Source organism: Corvus moneduloides, chromosome 15 (genome assembly GCF_009650955.1).
Source record: "Corvus moneduloides isolate bCorMon1 chromosome 15, bCorMon1.pri, whole genome shotgun sequence".
NCBI lineage: Eukaryota > Metazoa > Chordata > Aves > Passeriformes > Corvidae > Corvus > Corvus moneduloides.
The window spans coordinates 11,232,939-11,252,099 of NC_045490.1; the positions used below are offsets into that span (position 1 = coordinate 11,232,939).

General features: G+C 42.5%; 2 long non-coding RNA genes across 3 annotated transcripts; one reads left to right on the forward strand and one right to left on the reverse strand.

Moving 5' to 3' along the window:
* Positions 1 to 6,303: 6,303 nt before the first annotated feature.
* LOC116451711 lies at positions 6,304 to 19,075 on the forward strand. Its single transcript, XR_004243306.1, has 3 exons — positions 6,304 to 7,496; positions 17,693 to 17,968; positions 18,990 to 19,075. It is a non-coding gene; the product is annotated as an uncharacterized LOC116451711 (long non-coding RNA).
* Positions 15,518 to 18,998, reverse strand: LOC116451710. Of its 2 annotated transcripts, XR_004243305.1 has the most exons (4): positions 17,895 to 18,998; positions 17,563 to 17,595; positions 16,399 to 16,539; positions 15,518 to 15,795 (listed from the first exon to the last, which is right to left on the reverse strand). It is a non-coding gene; the product is annotated as an uncharacterized LOC116451710 (long non-coding RNA). The 2 variants fall into 2 exon arrangements; XR_004243304.1 differs by lacking the exon at positions 17,895 to 18,998 and having other exon boundaries at positions 17,563 to 17,648.
* Positions 19,076 to 19,161: the final 86 nt, after the last annotated feature.

Consider the following 19,161-nt stretch of genomic DNA (forward strand, 5'->3'; position numbering starts at 1 on the left):
ACATGTCATGAACAAATTGCTGAGGGAAGTCCTGTGAGCTGCAGGCACCTGGCAGCTCTGACAGGTTTGCTAACAAGGGTGCAGACCTGCAGCAGCCTGAGCTCCCTGAAAAAGGCCAAAGAGACTCAGGCCTCTCTTGGTGCACATGGGTCTTCACCCAGGGCACAGTGGGGCAGGTGTGGGACGGTCACAGGGCTGTAGTGACCTGGGGTGTCCTGAAGTCCTGGCATCCTGGCCAGTAACCCTCCAAGTCAAATGGGAATCCATGCATTTTAGACTGCTGGAGTCCTGCCAGTGAAGCTGGGGCTGAGATCAGTAGAAAAAAGGTGAGTTGTGTCTTCAAGTTCTTGTATTTGCCCTTAGAGTATCCATCTGAGAGTGGGAATGGACCTCCTGCCCAACTAGCCATCTGCAGAGCAGGAATCAAGCCAAAGGGACAAGCAGCACATGGTGGGCAAGGCTGGCTGTGCCTCATCTGGGTCCTAGCTTGCAAAGTTTGCTCCATCCTGGACTGATTAGAAAAGGTGCCAAACTTCCCAGCTATCGGAAGGGAAGGACAGGCCAGTGCCTATGGCAGTGTGGTGCTGTGCCTCCAGCCCTTCTCAGGGGTAGGCAGGGGCCAGCTGGAGGCTCATGGAGGCCCACCCCCCACCTCCTGCCCAGCCCCTGCCTGCACCCTGCTTCTGCCCTCCAGCAGCTAGAATGGGCCAGTGTGCCTGTGAGCTGGAGGCAGGGAGACCCTGGGGATGGACTGTGGCCCTCCAGGAAAAATCAGCTGAAAGTGGAGCCTGCAGTGCGGTGACCTGTGAGTGTTTCACTTCTGCTTCATCTTGGCAAGAACATCCATAATGCCTGCTTTGTTTGAAATACTCTGTCCTGTACTTGTGCAAAGTGGATGCCTAAAAGGAAGTTCTTATGGATGCTTAGAAGTGCCTGGGCCGGTCACGTTAGTGCCATGAGGAGCTGAGGGATGGGAATTGGAGGCAGGATGCAGTGGGAAGGCAGCTTGTCCCATCTGGGATAGACTGCAGGTGAACAGCAGGATGAGACCCTGGTCTAGGCTGGGCTGCTGGTCCCAGTGCTGACGGCGACCATGGTGGCATCAAGGATCTTGTAGGACCATAGCAAAGAGTGAAAATCATGTGCTAAAACATCTGAGTTGTATTCCCTATATTTTAATTATTATTGATCGGGTTTTAACCTTGATGGCAACTGCAAACATCTCTGCCCAGACACAGACCATGAGGGAGAACAGTAGCTATATTGGATAATACCACAGTTTACATAAGCAAGACTCAGATTTGGTGCTTGAAAAACACCTGCCTGAGACAGGTGTGGTGTTCTTGTCCTGCTGGGGTTGGAGCAGTAACAGCTGTCGCTTCTGGCTGTTCATTTTTTGATGCTCTCAGAGGGGGTGCTGTAAGCACTGGTTGTGTTCCCCTCAAGAAAAAAGGAAAAGCCAAGTGACACATCCAGCTGGATGCTGGGGAGGCAACCCACTGTGGCTTTACTTGACCCTCTGCTGAGGGACAGTGGTGGATCTGTAATGAGGGAAGGACCTATTGCAACTTTCTCTTGACCAAGGAATGGGGGGGACCCCTTGAGCAGCACCCAGCAAGGGGGGCCCTGGGGAAGGGACCATCTGTCCCACACGATTTCTTGTTCAAACTCATTGCCTTCTCCTGTTTGGTGGGAGTGACTTTTTTTAAAATAAACACAGATTTAATTTTTTTATTATTTTTTTTTAATCCTCTGCTGTCCCAATGGGGAGTTCCAGCCACTGACTCGCCAGCTGTGGCTGAAATCTCAGACCAGAGGGGTCTTGTTGTACACTCCCTTTGCTCTTTTTTGTCCCCCCCTTTTTTTTTTTGTGTCAGCCTTCTTTTTTTGTGTGCACCCCCTTTCATTTGTATCCCCTTTTTTTTGTGTCCCTCCTTATTTTATGTCCTCCCCTTTTTTTGTGTTTCTCCTTTTTATGCTCCTCCTTTTTTTGCCCTTTTCGTTGCCTCTGTTTCTTTCGTCCCTCCTCCCTTGTTGCCCGTCTTTTCCTTTTTTGCCCCCCTTTTTCTTTAATCCTTCCCCCCTCCCCCCTCTTTTTCCCCTTAATTTTCGTGTGGCCGTTGTTTGTGTGCATTTATTTATTTATTTATTTATGTGTTTCTGATTTTGCCCGATCCTCCGCTACCCAGCCCCTACTCATTCTCGTTCTCCTCCTCCCCTGCCATCCCATTCCCCTCCCCCTCGTCCCGTCGTGCCCAGTTTCGGTTTCCTGCGGGAGCAGCGGCGGCGGGAGCGGCTTCCGGGAATCGGCGCTGCGGGGCGCGGCCGCGGGAGGGCGCTGGTGGGCCGGGGCCGGGGCCGGGGCCGGGGCGTGGGTCACAGGCAGGGCTGGCCGGGAATGCCGGCCGGCCCGCAGGGAATCCCCGGCCGGGCCGGGAAAACTCCCCCGGGGCAGCGGGGAGCTGCTGCCCTGACGCCCCGAGGGGGCTCCGGCACCCGCTCGATCCGGTGACCCCTGGCCGAGCCCAGAGAAGGAAACCAGAATTGCTTTCTGGGATGAGTAATGCTGCTCGCCGGGTCAATTAAAGTGTGAAAAGGAAGTATTAAAGGTTAATTGAAGTTAGAGTGTTGTTTCACATTAAGGGTATGCTGTTTTCCCTGGGCATGCTAGAAAAAATGATTCATATATAAAATAGAAAAATGACATAAAATATTATATATCAATTATTTAATATATATGATATTAATTTTATATTATATTTAAAATATATATAGTCTAGAATCCCCCGGAATGTTAGCATATACTATATATAATATATATTACACTTAAAATACAATAAATAATTACACATAATTCAGCACATATTTGTACTATCTATATGATTTTTTTTTTTCCCTGGGCATGATAGAAAAGATAATTCTTTTGAACTTTCTATATAAAGTCATAGTTAATATTGAAGTGCAGCTGGAGCAGTTCCCCCTTGAAGCAGGATCCAGGTGGGTCGGAGGGCAGGTGTCTGCAGTGATTTGGGGGTACAGAGACCTAGACAGAGCTCCCAGCATCTTTAGAGTTCAAAAGTTCCCTTTTTTTGCTGACCCTGAGTTCATCCTGCTGACTCGTGCCAGCAGCGTGGTTCATTTTCTTCTCGTGGGTAGTTTCATCATGCCCTGTTCAGGCTTTGCACACTTGTTTCTCCTCACCATTCCTGGGTGTTTTCCACGGCTCGCTATAGCTGGAGCCAAATAAACCCATTCCTTTTTTCTCCACCGTTTGGCCCCTCTGAAACTGCACTCACTGAATCCAGGGAAACCTGTCCAGGGAACTCCCCCGTGAGTACTCGCCTGCCTGGATTTAACCTGTATGTGCCTGCACCTGGGGTTATACCGCTCTGCAGATGTCGCCTTGTTCTTTAGGCAAGGACTTTTGGACTGTCACCTCCTTCCTGCTCCAGTGAAACCCGAGGCAAAGGGTGAGCCCGGCGGATTGTGTCCCACAGGGATTGCCTTCCTCTGGGTGGCACTGGGAGGACAGGGATTGCTGTAGGGATGTGCTGAGCACGAACGGGACTTGGGCTCAGCTCAGGAATCGTAATCACTGCGAAATAGGGGACTTAAATCGAACGAAGGAGCTCTGCGTACCAGAAGGAAGGAAAGCCCTGTCCAGGATTTCCCCTGCCCAAAAGCTCTCCCGGGAGATGCATCGAGCATTTCTGATCTCCTGTTGCCACCTGCCGTCAGCCGCCCACCGCCTCCTCCTACTCCTGTGCGAAGGCTTCTCTGCTTTGGGGATTGAGCTGCAGCAGAGTAAAGCGTCTGACAAATCAACGTCTGCACAAACAACTTATAAGTAATAATTTTGCTGATTAACCCTTGTTTCACCAGCAATTGTTCCTGCTTGGCCCATCTTATGGAGCAATACTGTGAAAGACTGTACTTTTCCTTCATAAAAGTTGGATAACACTAGAAAACACTGGGAAAATCAGCATTGATGTGGCAAGAAAATGTTTTGTTTCTGCATATTTGTTCTGCCATCACAGGATTCTCACCTGTCCTTCCCCCAGTGTTCCCGAGGATGCCCCCGAAAAAGGAGCAGGGACGCTGACGTTGTATCAGGACATGTCTGACTCAAGAGTTTGAAGCGCATTAAACCAAACTCTTGGCAAGACTGTGACAAGTGCCTTGCTCTACTGCTCAGCTTCTTTTTTCACCATGGCAGAATTGGTAGGTTTTGGAAGAAGCTTCTCCTATGATCAGAAAGACACTGGAGGAACCCACCTCTCTCTCTGACTAAAAATCTCTTCTCAATTTTGTTCTCATTTCTTTCTCCTATATATATATTTTTTTTTTAAGAAATAAACTTATGATGGGATATTTATAGAAAAAAAAAATGCAAACATCATCCAGGGAGCTAGAGAGAATGTGTGAGCTCAGCTCTGTTACAGAGGTGGGTACCTTAATGGACTCTCTGGTTTTTAATTCATGCATCATTAGAAATAGCTTCCAGCAATACATTTGCTCACTCATCTCAAGGATCTAATTCCCCTGACTGGTAACTAGATTTCCTGAAGTGTGGGAATAGCTTGGAAGAAATTGGGGGGGGGGGGAAGGAGGGGGGAGGGACAAAGGCAGAGACAAACAATTACTTTATTAAAAGTAGTTAAAATACAGAATAAATATTTTCTCCAAAACACTTATGTCTATAAAATATAACACAATTTAATTGACACAATAGAAATAAATTTGTACTGATCTAAACATCCCTACCCATTAACATTATAAAAAGCCCATTAATTCTCTAAGTGCTATATGTTCCGATCCTTACAAATCTTTAATTGTCAAATTTACACTGATCTACCAAAGCTGCAGGTAGAGTAAAATCCCAGGATGTGTTTCTCAATGCTTGTGGAATAAGGTGGTTGTGTGAGAGCAGTAAAACTTTCCAGTAGAAATCTGACCTTAAACCTTCAAAGTTAAAAGATCCCCAACCCATATTGCTGTCCCCCCCTGCACTGGCCCAGTCTGGTTTCAAAGAAAGGCAAAGGGGATATATTCACATCCTGTATCATCTGTCACTCGGTGTTGATGGCACAGCAAGACCTGGAGCCAGGTGATGGTCAATGGTCGGATGAGATGTGTGCTGTGAGCCAGCTGCTTCTGCTCACACCCACCCCTATTCTGTTTCCCTGTAACTCAGAAATTAACTCTTCATGAGAAACACAGAAATTTGGTGCCTAGTCAGGTCCTTCTGTAATCCCCTGCATGATTTGGTTTATCAAGCATTTAAATTTTTGTCTCAAAATACAGACACCATTTTGCCACCAAATACTTTGAGATGACAAACACAAACCAGCACAGTACCACTGAAACTGAAGGTGTGTCCTGCCAGATTTTAACACAAAGGAGGAACACTTCTTAAACAAGGAAAGCTTTTACCGCTGATATAAATTTACAGCAATTTTAGAAACTTCTAACTCTCCACTCTTGTGTTTTTTAATACTTTCTGGATGAATGTCATCAGCTTTTTTATAAATATTGTTGTGCTTCTTCTTTCTGCATCACATTTCCCCTGAAAAATAAGTCAAGAAAATGAAATTGCTTAATATTTCATCATTATTTAGAGCTTTTTAATCTCAAAATAATTTTATAAATGATCCAAATTTTCTTTAATTTGCTAATCATACATGTGAATCCTTATTTTAGAGGTGGATCAAGCTGATTATTAGACCAAGGGAAGGATATAAACATGAAATAACACCAGGATTTATTCTTCCATGTACTAAAAACAGAAATTACTCTCTTTTGTAGATGTAAAGACTCATTTGTAAATTATAGATCTTATTTTGTTACATCTCTGCTGCATGATCTCTGGTAGACAGCGAATAAATTCCTACCTCTTTTTCCAGGCTTGGCATGAGCCATTGCCTCAGTCTTTCAAATTTTTGGAAAAAGCCACTGAATTTTTTTATAGCTGGATTATTTTTCAGCTGTTCTGTTCCTTCAAAGATTGTACTGATACAATTCACATCCTAAGATGGAAGAAATAGAAAAATTGAGATACAAGAATTCATAACCACAAGCTATAATGAGCTTATTAAAAAACATTGTGAGTTTTGCCTAGCTGCCTGGGTGGCAAATTCATTCTTATTGACTTTTGGGCTTGAGTTTGCAAAAAACTTAGGCGAGTGTGCTTATCTGCTGTACATATATATTTACTCTGCAGACAGAAACCTGGCAAAGGACAGTATCTGCTGGCGTGCCTTGTAATGTCCAGATGAAATATGTCATTGTCTAGAGACTCAGCCCTGCCTCTTCTGCAGCCATGTGAAGACCAGTTTGATTTCTCACATCTGCTCCTGTCTCTCCAACAAAAGAGAAAGAAAACAGATGAACTTGAAGCTAGTCCAAACATTAACCCATGTGACATCTGACACCTGTGTTCCAGGAGAGATGGGGACAGCGGTCACCCTCTCATTTCCCAGCCCTTGTCCCGTCCTAAGGGTGGCCATGCTGGTCCTCTGCCACAAAGCAGTCACTGGCTTTGCTCTCCGAGACCTTGTGGTCTGGACAAGGCCACCAGAAGGGGGAGAAGGGATGTGGGATGGAAGCCAAGCAAAGAGTGATGATGGTAACACTATCCAGGGTGGGATTGTTTTGAAAGAGATCAGCTAAACTCACAAAGAAGGGAAGGAGAGGACAAGACCATCAGCATCAGGAACAGATTTAAGTGTTATGGGAGAAGAAAGTGATGAAAAATGAAGAAAAACCTAATCATTGAAGATTGGAGGAAATGCAGGCAGCTGCTGAAGGTCAGAATTGCACCCATGATGTTCTTGATGAACGTGTGTCTCCTGTTAATTGTTCCTGGATGCTGCACGATGAATGAGACCATTTTCCCCGCACCCTTGCCTTGGAAGCTGCATGCTTCTGCCACTGACAAACAGCAAGCACAGAGACACCGAGGAAGTCTCTGTCACCTCTGGACCCAAAGAACAGGTGAGAGGGAAGCAGCTCTTCCCCCCGAAGGAGAGCTGGGCACTGACACAGTGGGTTGTGGCAGCACCACCAGGAACCCCATCAGGGAAGGGGTAAGTGAGCTGCTACCATTGGGAACTGCTGATTCTGGATCAGAACCTCAGAGCTAAAGTCAGCCCAAGCCCCAGCCTAGGAAGAGAGCTCCTCCAGACAGGATCCAGAGATCTGGGAACTTTACATCTAATTTGCAAGGAATGGGCTGGATTGGGATGGAATGGGATGGAAACCCCTACCCTCCCGTAACTAGTTTAGGGCAAAAATGGGAATTATTCTGCTCCTTCAATAAATCAATGACTTAGATTACATTCCCACAAATAGCCAACTGGACACACTATTAGCAGAAGAGTTCTGTGCTGGACTGTGGACTGTGGACTGTGGACTGTGGACTGTGGACTGTGGAAACCAAGATTCTAGTAGATGCACAGCAAAGGAAAAAGCCTCATTAACAGTGTCTGCATGATAAGGTAGTCATTTAAAGTTATCTGAGAAAGAAAATCTGAGAGGGGAAAGGAGAAATTTATTGGAGATGCAAAAGAAGGTGGGAAATCCATAAAGGGGAGTTTGATCTTTAAGACAGACCCTGCTCATGGACACCCGGTCACAGTGTCCTGTTCAGTGGGCATTAACACCATCCTTAAGAGAAGATGAGGTAATACAACTATTTAATTCCCTAATTTATGGTAAGGGTATAAAAAGCCGTTTCTAGAAGTGGACTTAATGAAGTAGACTAAACAGAAGGATTTTTCAGACATACAAGCAGGAAGTGTGAATGAATGTGTTCTTTCCTTTTTAGCTGTTATCTCATTCAAAAAACTGATTCAGAAAATCATTCTGTGTGTGTGTTCTGCAGGAGATTTACAAAAACATAGAACAAGTATAGTTGCTGTCCTTTTATATTACAGTATCTTTTTTGACCCATCATTTGATTGGTTTTAATAATGTTTTATATCTAATGACACTTTATATTTTATAATTAATTTTATATCTTATATATAGCTACACTTAAAGTAATTGTTTGCTCTTAAATACAAATAGAATATTTTAGAAGACAACAATTTAAGAATAGAATATTGTAGAAGACAACAATTTAAGAACTACCTCCATTTCTAGTGAAGAAATTAACCAAAAAAGTTACTTTTATTTAAAAATCTTTTACTTACATCTATATTGTTGGGAGTTTCAATCCTCAGATTCTGAAAAATAACACATTAATTCAGCCTTTCAAATATCTTCTTCACTAACGCTGATAAAAATATAATAGATAAAAACATAGATTGTTTTACTTTCAAAAAAATTTAAATATTCAAGAACAAGAAGATTCAGTATATTAAATTTTACATTAGAAAAATGGAAATTGAATTTACCTGAATGTCCTTTGTCATCACCTCACACATTTGCTGGAGTAGTGTCAGTAATTCAGCCACGCTGCTCATCTGGGGAGCAGCAGAGATGCCTGCAGCCAGCAAGAGAAGGTAGAGATGGGTCTTCATCCTCCTGATGTGCTCAGAGAACCTGTAAGTGGTTCTGGACCAGTCCTCTACCATTTTATGGTCTCTACAAGGAAATAACTGTTTAGGTTGAATTTTAAAACTGGTTAAAAAAAAAAAAAAGCCATTCTTTGAGATTTTCTGGAAGAGAAAGGTTCCAGTAAATTTGGTGTTTAACCTTGGGCCAGCCTCCTTACCCAATCAGCTTTTCCATGGAAAGTAGGTAGTAAATATAAAAGGAGTGGCTTTTCAACTTGAAAATTAGTAAAGCATAGAATGACCTAAAGCATGACCAAGCAGATGCCATCTGCACAGCACTGCTCTAGAAATCAAAGCTTCTTTGTTCACAGAGTGTGATCATCTGCTAGACAATAGGAAAAAGACTGGTATAAGAAAAAAACACCAACAGAACCCCATGGAAAATATGTGGCCCATTTCCTAGAAAGGAAAAATTACAGCACTTGTGCAATATTTATGGCAAAATTTTGACAAAATACAGGCATTCTGTAAGAGTTAATTAATTTACAGCAGGAGAAGCCACTGCCCTGGAGCATCAGGGTGGCACTGGGGATAGGCACAGCAAAGTGGCCCTTTTTGGGTGGGAAGAAGGGAAGCAGGGTGTCTTGAGTGCATCAGCCCAGACCCCATGGGCACAATTGGTGCCCCAGAGTTGATTTTGTGTCAGGATAGTGGTCCCCTTACTGGCCCATTCTCTGGACAGGAGCTGACAAGGGTTTGCAAGCATCCAGTCTAAGGTCTTCATTCATTGAAGGCATTGTGGTGTCTTACCTGGCCAAATCAGCCAGTGACTTGTGTTTTCCTCTTTCCCGGAAGCTGGAAAAATTCCTTTTTTACTTCTGTTTAAAAAGTATGATGTTATTTTACAGAACTGAAGGCCGCATCGGTGGTGGCTGCAGTGCAGCCCCATGTCTGCCAGGCAGGAGCAGATCCACTGGCTTCACTCATGGGGTCTGATGTCACAGCATTTCAGAGTAAGCACCTCAAGATCTCAATAGTTTGAATTGGGGAAGTCAAAAGTCAGTAGTGGTTATGTGGCTTAGCTCAAGCTAACCTGAAAGCTTGCTGCTGCCTGCTTTGCTGTATCCGTTTGTCATCTCTAACAAGAGGAGGGTTTTTTCCACACTTCACACTTATCTGTAGAACTTTCTCATCACACAGCTCTGAGGATCATATTCTTGTAGGAATGTGGCAAGTAATAAGGAAGAAACTTTTTACAATAAGGAGGTAAAACACTGGCACAGGTTATCTGGAAAAGCCTCATTCCTGTACGTGCAAGACCAAGGTTGGGTGGGGGTCTGAGCAAGCTGGTCTAGTGGAAGGTGCCCCTGCTCATGGCATGGGGTTTGGAACTAGATGGTCTTTAAGACTCCTTCAATTTCAAAGAACTCTGTGATTCTGTGGACTCTGCATAAGTGCATCTCTGGGAGATGCAAAGGCAAAGAATCTGCCTGGCACAACCAGTTGCCCTTGGGCTGAATTTGTAAGCCATAAAACTGAAAAGATTAAGCCCCACTCTTGGCTCATTGTGTTTTTGGTGTTCCACAGCTCCCTTCCTTTGGTCTCCTTCAAACTCACACTGGGTTTTCAGGCAAAGCCTCCTCTCCCCTTTGGCTGGTACCTGGGCTGCACCTGCCAGCCAGGCTGAGGTTCGACCCCACCGTTAGAGATCTCTGCAGGCAACTCAGTTTTAACTCAAGGTTTGTTGGAAAACCCCACTTTTTTCACCTTTTCCTTGGCCGACAGTTGGCCCATCTACTGTAGCATGGTGTTTCCCATCCCCACTGCAAAGGATTGCCCATGGGGCTGCTGGACACTGCTGTGTCCCCCCACCTCAGACCTCCCTGCACCAGGGCTGCTTAGCGCAGAGAGCACATCTGTCTCCAATTCCATTCCTGGCCGGCATAACCACCAACAGATTTTGTCTCAGGCTTTTTCTTTTCCTCCCTCTCTTGCATTTGGTATTTGCAGACACTTCTGCAGAATCCCAGCACTGTCCCAGAACTTTGTACGACCTGTATGACTGTTCTTTTTCCCTTGATAAACTTAGTCTGTAGGAGATAATTCCCTGTTCCGAAGAATTCGTGGGTATTTTTGTTAAATATAGCAGTAGCATGAACTGGTCTTTCAGCTTTTCCCAGCTCCAAAGGAACAAGATTGGTCCTTCACTGCTTGCTGTTTTACCACTCTCCCTTCTTGTGACATATTCCAAAATCACTGTACTTTTCAAGACAGGGATTTTTCCTTTTCCTCTTTTCCTTCACTTTTTCCCCTATTTTGCTTGAGGTAACAGAACTGCTCAAGTGCCTGTTTTTCTCTCTAAGCTGGCTCAGTGCCCCTACACAAATCATAGTCCCATCTTCTGACAGGTTCATTTTTGTACAGATGGTTTGGGGTTTTGTTTTTAACATGAATGCAGGGTTAAGAAGCTGAAGGAGGATGTAAGAAAAAAATAGGGCAATGTAAGCAATGGGTCCTGACCTCAATAGTGTACATCTCTGGTACCTATAGTTCTGGAATTTGTCTGATCTGGGAGCATGAGCAGAGTGAGGGCACACAAACACTAATAGAATAGGTAGGAATAGGAATAAGAATAAGCAAAGAAAATATTTCAGAAGAAACTCTGGAGACTGGAGTATCAGACAGCAAGTGGAAATCCACACTGCTGGATTTATCCAAAGTGTCTCTATTTCAATTTGGAATGATCAGGAGGGTGGAAGTGAATAAATAATCTAATCAGTCAATTCATGACTTTTGATACTAATGAAAAAGGCATTTCAGTGGGAGTCAGGGTGTGATAAGTGTTCATATTTGAGCCACTTTAGGAATATTATTTAAGAAAACAATCAGATGATGCTGAGTGTGAAAACAAAGTTTTCCTAAAGGCAAGTGCAAGGTGCTGCTGATGCCAGCTGGGATCATCCCTGGCAAGGGCTTCTTTGTGTCAAGAAATTGTGATGGTTCCTGCAGGTTTATGCCTGCACTAAGTTGATGGACTCAGTGAATGCTTTGTAAAAACTGAGTTGCAACTCTTCGTAGGAGCTGGTTTTGCTCTTTCATGTAGATACACGTGAAGTTACAATGGTCAGATAAGGTTTCTTTACTGGTGTGAGTAGAAAATGCAGCACTGCTATGGTGCAGTATCTTGTGCCACCCTAGCCTGCCAGACTCAAGAAAATGGAAATTTCTGGAAACCAGGGAACAACTCCAGGAGAGATGCTCTCCTTTCCCACATGGTTATGTTTCAATATTTTGTGCTGGGAACTTAGCTTAAAGCAATCCATTTGAAATGGAGTTTTCTCTTATCCCAAACAAATTTTCTGATCCTCAAACTCATCCAGTCTCCTGGAGTTGTAGAAACTGTTTTAAACTTTAGTGATACTCTCACTTGTAACAGACAGAGAGAGAGAGGAGTGAGGTGAGTGCAAAAAGCAGGTCACTAGGAGGGAGTCATATTCACTACATTTAACAAATTATTCTTTAGCTTTTGCTGCCTTGCAGCAGTAAGGTGCCCTTTGTGAGGGTGGCTGGTACAGCAAGGTACATGTGTATGTCTGGATGCTCTTACCAATGAGCAGAATTCCTGCTTCCTACAATGGACAGCAAAGATAAATGCCTGTACTTTGTTCTTGCATCCCAAAGTAGTGCTGCTCCATAGTGCTGCTCCTGGAGCATTTCTGCCCCAAAACTGCCCTGGTGATTCTTCAAAGGCCAGTTCCAAGCCAGGGAAATTGTGAAATTTAGTGAAGACTGGTTTTGATCTAAATTACATGAAATAAAACCTTTTCCTGGGAAACAGGCTGTTGGGAGGAATTTTATTTACAGTTCTGTGGCAGTCCGTGGGAGTGACTGCTTTCTGGAAACAGTATGTGCAATATCTGGCCATTTTTTCACAGGTCCCTTTTACCACTGGACACTGCCATCTGTGGGACTCTGTCAGATCCCACTCTAAGACCAGCTTGACTGAGCTGTTGCACAAAATGGGATGCTTCCTATAGAGAAAAATAAAGGCAGAAGACAAAAGACAAAGGAGGGAACTGTTGCTCAAGACTCAGACAAAATGTGGATGTCATCTGCTGCTCACTCTCTGCCCTGGGCTGGAGCAAAGGCACAATTGCTGGCTGGCCCAGGCTGTACTAGAAAGCTTTTAAGCACCATGGGAAATGCCAGTGGAATGGTAGCCAGAATAGTGAAATGTTTTAAAAAGACCCTAATCCACTGTCATGTACCTCCCTGAAGTGCCAAGGCAAAGGAACAGTAGTGGGATGCTTATCGCTTCGGATCTCAGGACTTCCTTCGGCAGCTTTAGCATCTCTTCTGTTTTCTAAAATCCTTTTGCTTCCCTCACCAGGAAATGAAACTTGTAGGCGCTCAGAAACCTGTGATTATGATTTTTTCAGCCTAAACCACTCAGTATATTTGTCCCTAATGTTTAGTTTCTTTGTTTTCTGATTTTTATGGTGGCAGCGATGCACTGGGTTTCAGTTCCCACAGCATCACACCCTGCAGCAGGAGCCTGCCTTAGTGCCAAGTGTCCCCTGCACTCAGCAAGACCTTCCTGAGAGCAGGCTCTGCCTCAGTTTGGGTGGGTTTTTTGTCTATACATCCTGAAAATGAAAGTCTTAAAAGGCTTTTCCTCTTCACTCACAGGGTAAACAGCATTGTGTATATTGCATGTGAATTTTAAAGTTGTACAGCCAGTCTTGCAACTTCCTCTGCTTTTTTGTGTGCAGCCTTTCCCTGCCAGGGCTCCTAAAAACCTTTTTCATGTGCCTGGATAACTGGTTTGAAAGAGCACCTTTCATTTCTCTTTTGAAATGACTTGTCAATAGGTTGACAGTGTGGTAAATGGATAATGCACCATGTTGGCAGCACACTAAAAATCCATTTCTGCCACTCAGGCTATTTTAGAATGTTCCCGAGGATTCTAAATTCTCTTATAATCCTAGCACTGCTATTCCTGAAGAGCACAGAGCATAAAACAAGAACTACATGTGCTCCAAACTCTGTTAACCTCTGCTAATGCAGGAAGTAAAACACTTCCAGAAGAACAAAATAGAAAGAAAAGAGATTTTGCTGTGCAGATGGACCCACTATAAGGTAATGAGATGGAATAGTGAAAACATGCACTTTAGGTATGAGCTGAGCTTATGCAAAGTTGCATAATTGTAATTAGAGATGTCTTCTGCTTAATGAGTTAATTAAACTCCAGTCTGGTCATTTCAGCACTTAGTAGCATTTGTCTGTGCTTGTCTTGTGAGGTTTAGCTTGGTGTGGGTGAGCAGTATTGTCCCCAGAGCAGGTACAGCACATTATAGTTTACACTTATAGCAGGTTTTAGCATGTTTTGGAAGGAAAGGTGAGTTCTTAGCATGACCTGCGTTAATATTACAATCACTCAGCAATGGTTGGTTGAAAGGGGTTTGTTTTGATTAAGATTATAGAGTTTCTGCAAACTTTGTGATAAAATGCTGCCTTTGCTCCTACTTTTCAGTTTTATGCAGAAAGCTAGAGTGAAACATAAAATACTAGAAAAAAGTGATGCTTCCTAGCCTTGCCTCAATTTTAGCAGCTGTGCATCATTTACAGTTACTTGTGAGAGCTGATGTTTATGTACTTAAATATCTCCTCTGTGTGAGACAGGTTTCCTGGCTTATTTTGTTTCTCTGGATGCATTTTTGATTCCTTGGGAGCTGTGTCAGAAGGGTCCTGTTTGGAGAGGTGCCGTCTCATGTTTGCTCATTCAAAGGTCATTGTTTTACTCTTGCTAAACCTCCGGCAGTGACTAACAGCGTGGGCATGGCCTTGTGAGACAGCGTTCTCCAGGTTTCCTCTTTACTGCTCTCTTTGCTTGCTCTGGATAAGATTTATTAGTTTTAAGACTGACTGGATTAGCCACTGTCACACTGCTAATACCAGTGTCTGGATTTATCCTCGCTTTTCTGTCACCAAGATGGGAATCTCTTTGCTGTGCACCCTTTCATTTCTTGTAAAATCTTGTCTATCTGCTACAGTCATCACAAACCGGATGGTTCCTTGGACATAACTCAATTACTTAATCCTATTGTTTATTTCAGTAGAGATGGGCTATGACTTCCCAAAAATACATCTATGCCAAGTATTTTTCACTTAAAAGTTACACAATGTCTATCTGGGCAGGTCCTCAAACTGCTTCATGCCCCAAAAGCCAGCTAAATGAAGCCACTGCATTTCATTTGGAATTCAGGGTATGTTTCCATACACTAGCAAGAGTGTTGTTTTCCTCTGACACTTCAAGTTCTAGAAAAATGTCATATTTTTATTTAGGAAAAGTGACTCGTAAACCCATTCTTCACTTCATAAAAAATACAGCTTTAGGCAATCTGAGAAGAAAAACCAAACAAATAAATCCAGCCTAAATTAGACAACCTTTGCTACCACCACTGTTTCTGTTTGATAATTATCATTATATTTCTATGGCAATAACCCAGAGACCTGCTCAGGGTTTTGTTTTGGCTTGTCACTGAGCCAACAACACTAATTCCTGACTCTACTACAAAATTTGAAGATACCATGGGTTGAAAATAAATTTGGAGTAATATTAAAATAAATATTATCTGCTCGCACACTGAATATATTAATTAAATAAAGAGTGTGTATCATGCAGGTATACTGTACTGCAATTATGTTGTAGAATTACAGGGAAACAATTGTTCTCAAACTTAATTATGCACATATTGAAAAGACAGCCTTCTCTCCTTTTTATTCCTGCTTTCAGATGATAAGTATTCGACAATTTTGTAAGTGCCTGCAGAAGAGCACATCAATGGATCTGATGCTTAATCTGTATATTTTTTTATTTCACTTATATAGCCTTGACTTATACTCTAGTTATTATAGTGCATAACCTCCACAATATAATTAATACTTTTAAGTTCTTTTACTCATTATCACTTTGAATACTAGGACTGTGCACAAATATAAAAGGTCTCTATAAATTAAATAAATACATTAATACTTGCAATAAGGCATAAATATCTGATAATTCATACATGAAACATTCATGTTAACATTGTGGTGTCTCTTCCTGGTGCTCTGTCTTCCATCAGGACCAACTCTAGTGTTGGGTCTAGTTGTCTCCAAGTATTTGGGGTGCCAACACCTGTCATCAGGACTCCCAGCAGTTCTCGTGCACCTTCTGGAAGTAACTCATGAAGTGCTTCAGGGCTGTCTGTTGGGGCAGGTCTCTCATTGGACAGGATCTGGTGTTCTCAGGTTGCTGCAATAATGATAATAGCAACAGGTAATAGTCAAAATAATGGAGGAAATAAGAAGAACATATTGCTGAGAAGCTGTCGGTGGTTGTTCAAGGGGATGTTTAATCAGAAGGAAAGACAGATCTGCACGAATGAACAGAGAGAAGACATTTGAGTATTAGGAATACTTCTTCCTGGTTGACTTTGCTTACTGAGGTGTGCCTTAGGGCCTTTTCTTATTAGTGTCCTGGATAATGACAAGTTCCAGAATTTGCCTACAGGTGATGCATCTTTTAGGAAACTCTAACTCCCATCCAGACTCTGTGAATTCAGGTATTTCCTGTAAAACCACTGCTGAGCAGCAGCCGTAATGCTCAACACTGTGAAACTAAGGCTATGCAGAGATGGCATCAAAATTTTGCTGTTGACTTTACTCGGCCAGGATGCTGAGATGATTAATTTCATGTTTTGAAAAAAAGTGAGTGGTACAATAACATAATTTCATATTTTTACCTAGGGTGTCCCTAATTCAGCCAGGGGACTTAGAACTAGATGAGCTTTAAGGTCCCTTCCAACCCAAACCATTCCATGATTCTATGACTAAAAATAATTCATGAGAAACTTACTGTATGTGTTTTCTTTAAAGTTGATGTTATGTGATCCATGTTTTTCTCCATCAGAGAAATATGGGCTCTTGCTGGATTACTCTTAAAGGAAAGTTTCAGTCCTTCTATGGTTCCTTCAAGTTGACAGGGAACATGACTGCACTAAAAAAAAATCAAGTAACAGCAAAATTATATTCTGCCAAATTAGTTGACTTTTATCTTTCAGTAAATTCAATAAGTATTTGCATGCATAGCAGAAACAGAAATTACCTATTGTCTACTCTATTTCTGTACAAACACAGAAAGAGGTACCTTCCTATCTTTTCTGGGGTTTGATTAAAAATCTACAGCAGGAGAGAAAAGAAACACATTTTTTAAATTGTTATAAAGGAAAATAAAGAAAAGAATTGTAAAAGCAGACTAAAATCCATTGGGGTTGCAGTTTTATCAAAACCATACTGACTAGCCCGAGGATGTTAGATCTGCCAAATCCCTCTCCCAGCTGTATCTCCCACACACGACAGAAGCACTGTACCCCTCTGTCTACATCTTAACCTTCTTTAAAGCTGCAAGCTCTAAACATTTTTTCCTCTAAAACAACAGGCTGGCTGTTCTTAATTATTTTTCATGAACCTTTTTCAGTTCACAGAACTTGAGAAATCTGCAGACCACAAACTGAAACCACTGATCAACAGGGTTGTGGGCAATAACTTCTTGTGCCAACAAATAGCTTCCTTCAGACACAAACTTTATGGTGCTTTATAACACTCAACTTGTTTGTTTGCCAAAAAGTGAGAACATTTTAGTGCTTCAAGTACTAACCCCATTTACCACCTTTGGTTCTAAATGACAGCAGGTGATGTTCAGGGTCTGCACTTCACGCAGTAATGTTGAGAACAGCTTCAGTAGTTATCTCTCTGCAAGAACTCCTGAGACTGCCTTCAGTAGGAGTATAACCAATTCCCAGAGACCATGGCCACAGAATTGGTTATTTATTTTCACAGCTTTCCATACAAGTAAGTTCACTGAATTTGACAGAAATGCCCATGAACCATTAGCATATGTATTCCTTTTTAGTGAGATTCAGTCTTTTTTAGTAGTCTCTTTCCCTCAAGATCTGCTACAAAGCACCATCATTTTTCAAATAATTAACAACAGCAGAATAACGAAGTTTGAAAGCCTTACCTGAAATTTCCCCTTGGGTACTGGAAGAAAGATCTAAAATTTTTAAAAAGAATATACTGTTAGAAAGTATTTCTCCTCTAAGTGACTGCCACATTGTTAAACATCTCTAACTACGTATCATCTTCATCAGGTTTTCTATTTCTGAACTTCCTTTGGGGAAACAACTACCGCACCAGCTTCTGAGGAAAGCTTGACACGCAGTGCCTCGAGCATCTCAACTTTAACAAGCAAAACACAGGACATGCCAACTAGAGCTGAAACTAGCCCGGACTTCATTTTCTATTTCCATCAAAAGAACTGTAGGAAATGAAGAAAAAGAGATAACGACCCACCTCTTTGTTTGCTAGAGCCACTAGAGCCTTGAGGTTTGCTTGAAATTCTTCTATTGCACCTCCCATTGAGCCAGGTAAGCAGCAACTCACCAAGAAGATACAGAGCAACAGCATTTTGGGTTCAAGGAAAGCTGTGTTTGATTTATGCACCATACGCTGCCTATATATACCCACATACACCTTGAATATTAGATGAAAGGGAAAGTTTTCTCATATAGGAAAAGGCACAAGACCATAGTGGGAGTTATCATAGGCACTGTGGGATGCCTCATTGGGGACAGGTTGGGGGTTTCCTTCCTTCTGACATCAAGTAAGGGGAAAATACCTTTGTGGATAAGAGATGTCATTTTCTTACATGATATCAAAAACTCATCACAGGAAATAGGAGCATTCCTTCTGTAATACAGATCTTCGTGTGGTCCTATTCTTACTTTTGCATCACATAATCAGATGGAGATCTGAAAAGCTGTGTAGTTTTTACATCCTTTGTTCAGTGGGATTTTCTAACATGAACTGCAGTTCAAGGCTGAGTAAAAAATATCTGCAACATACACCTTCTTAGACAAACACAGACCCTAACAACACTTAATCAGTTTGGATTCTTTACCCTTCCTCCCTCACCCTCACTGTTTGGGGAAATACAGCGTAGAACACATGGCTGGAAAAGGCATGGGTTTAATTGACAGCCCAGCAGTGAAAGCATGGCAAGTATTAATGGCTGGAATTAGCTGTCCTGGCATCAGGTGAAAACCTTGTCCCTTAACGTAAGTGGAAAAACTCTATCTACTGAAAAAAACCAAAGTGCTTATAAATGGCTGAAATCTGCTTTCAGATGACTGGCAAGGGATTGTGAGAGGGTAACACTCACTCATTAAAAGGTTACAATTTTCCAGCAGAATTGGACAAATCATTCAATGATGTGAGAAGAGTCATCTGGTTTTCCATAGCTACCTGCTTGAGAGGCCCAGAAGCAGAGAAGACGTTGTGCACATTGAATTATCAGTTTCTCAACACATAATTCACGAGCAGATCTGTTTTTGTTGGAAATACTGCTTAAATAAGTTTTTAAATACTGTTTATATATTCTTGTCCTAGAATTCTGCAAGAAAAGCATAACTACGAGTTTAAAAAGCCATCTTGAAAGGATCTTTTGATCCTAACTGAAAAAGCTCCTGATAAAGCCTTTAACACTAAACTTATGGAACATCCTGTTGTCAGGCCACAACCAAAGAAACACAAGAGATCCACAGATGAAAATGTCTGGCTC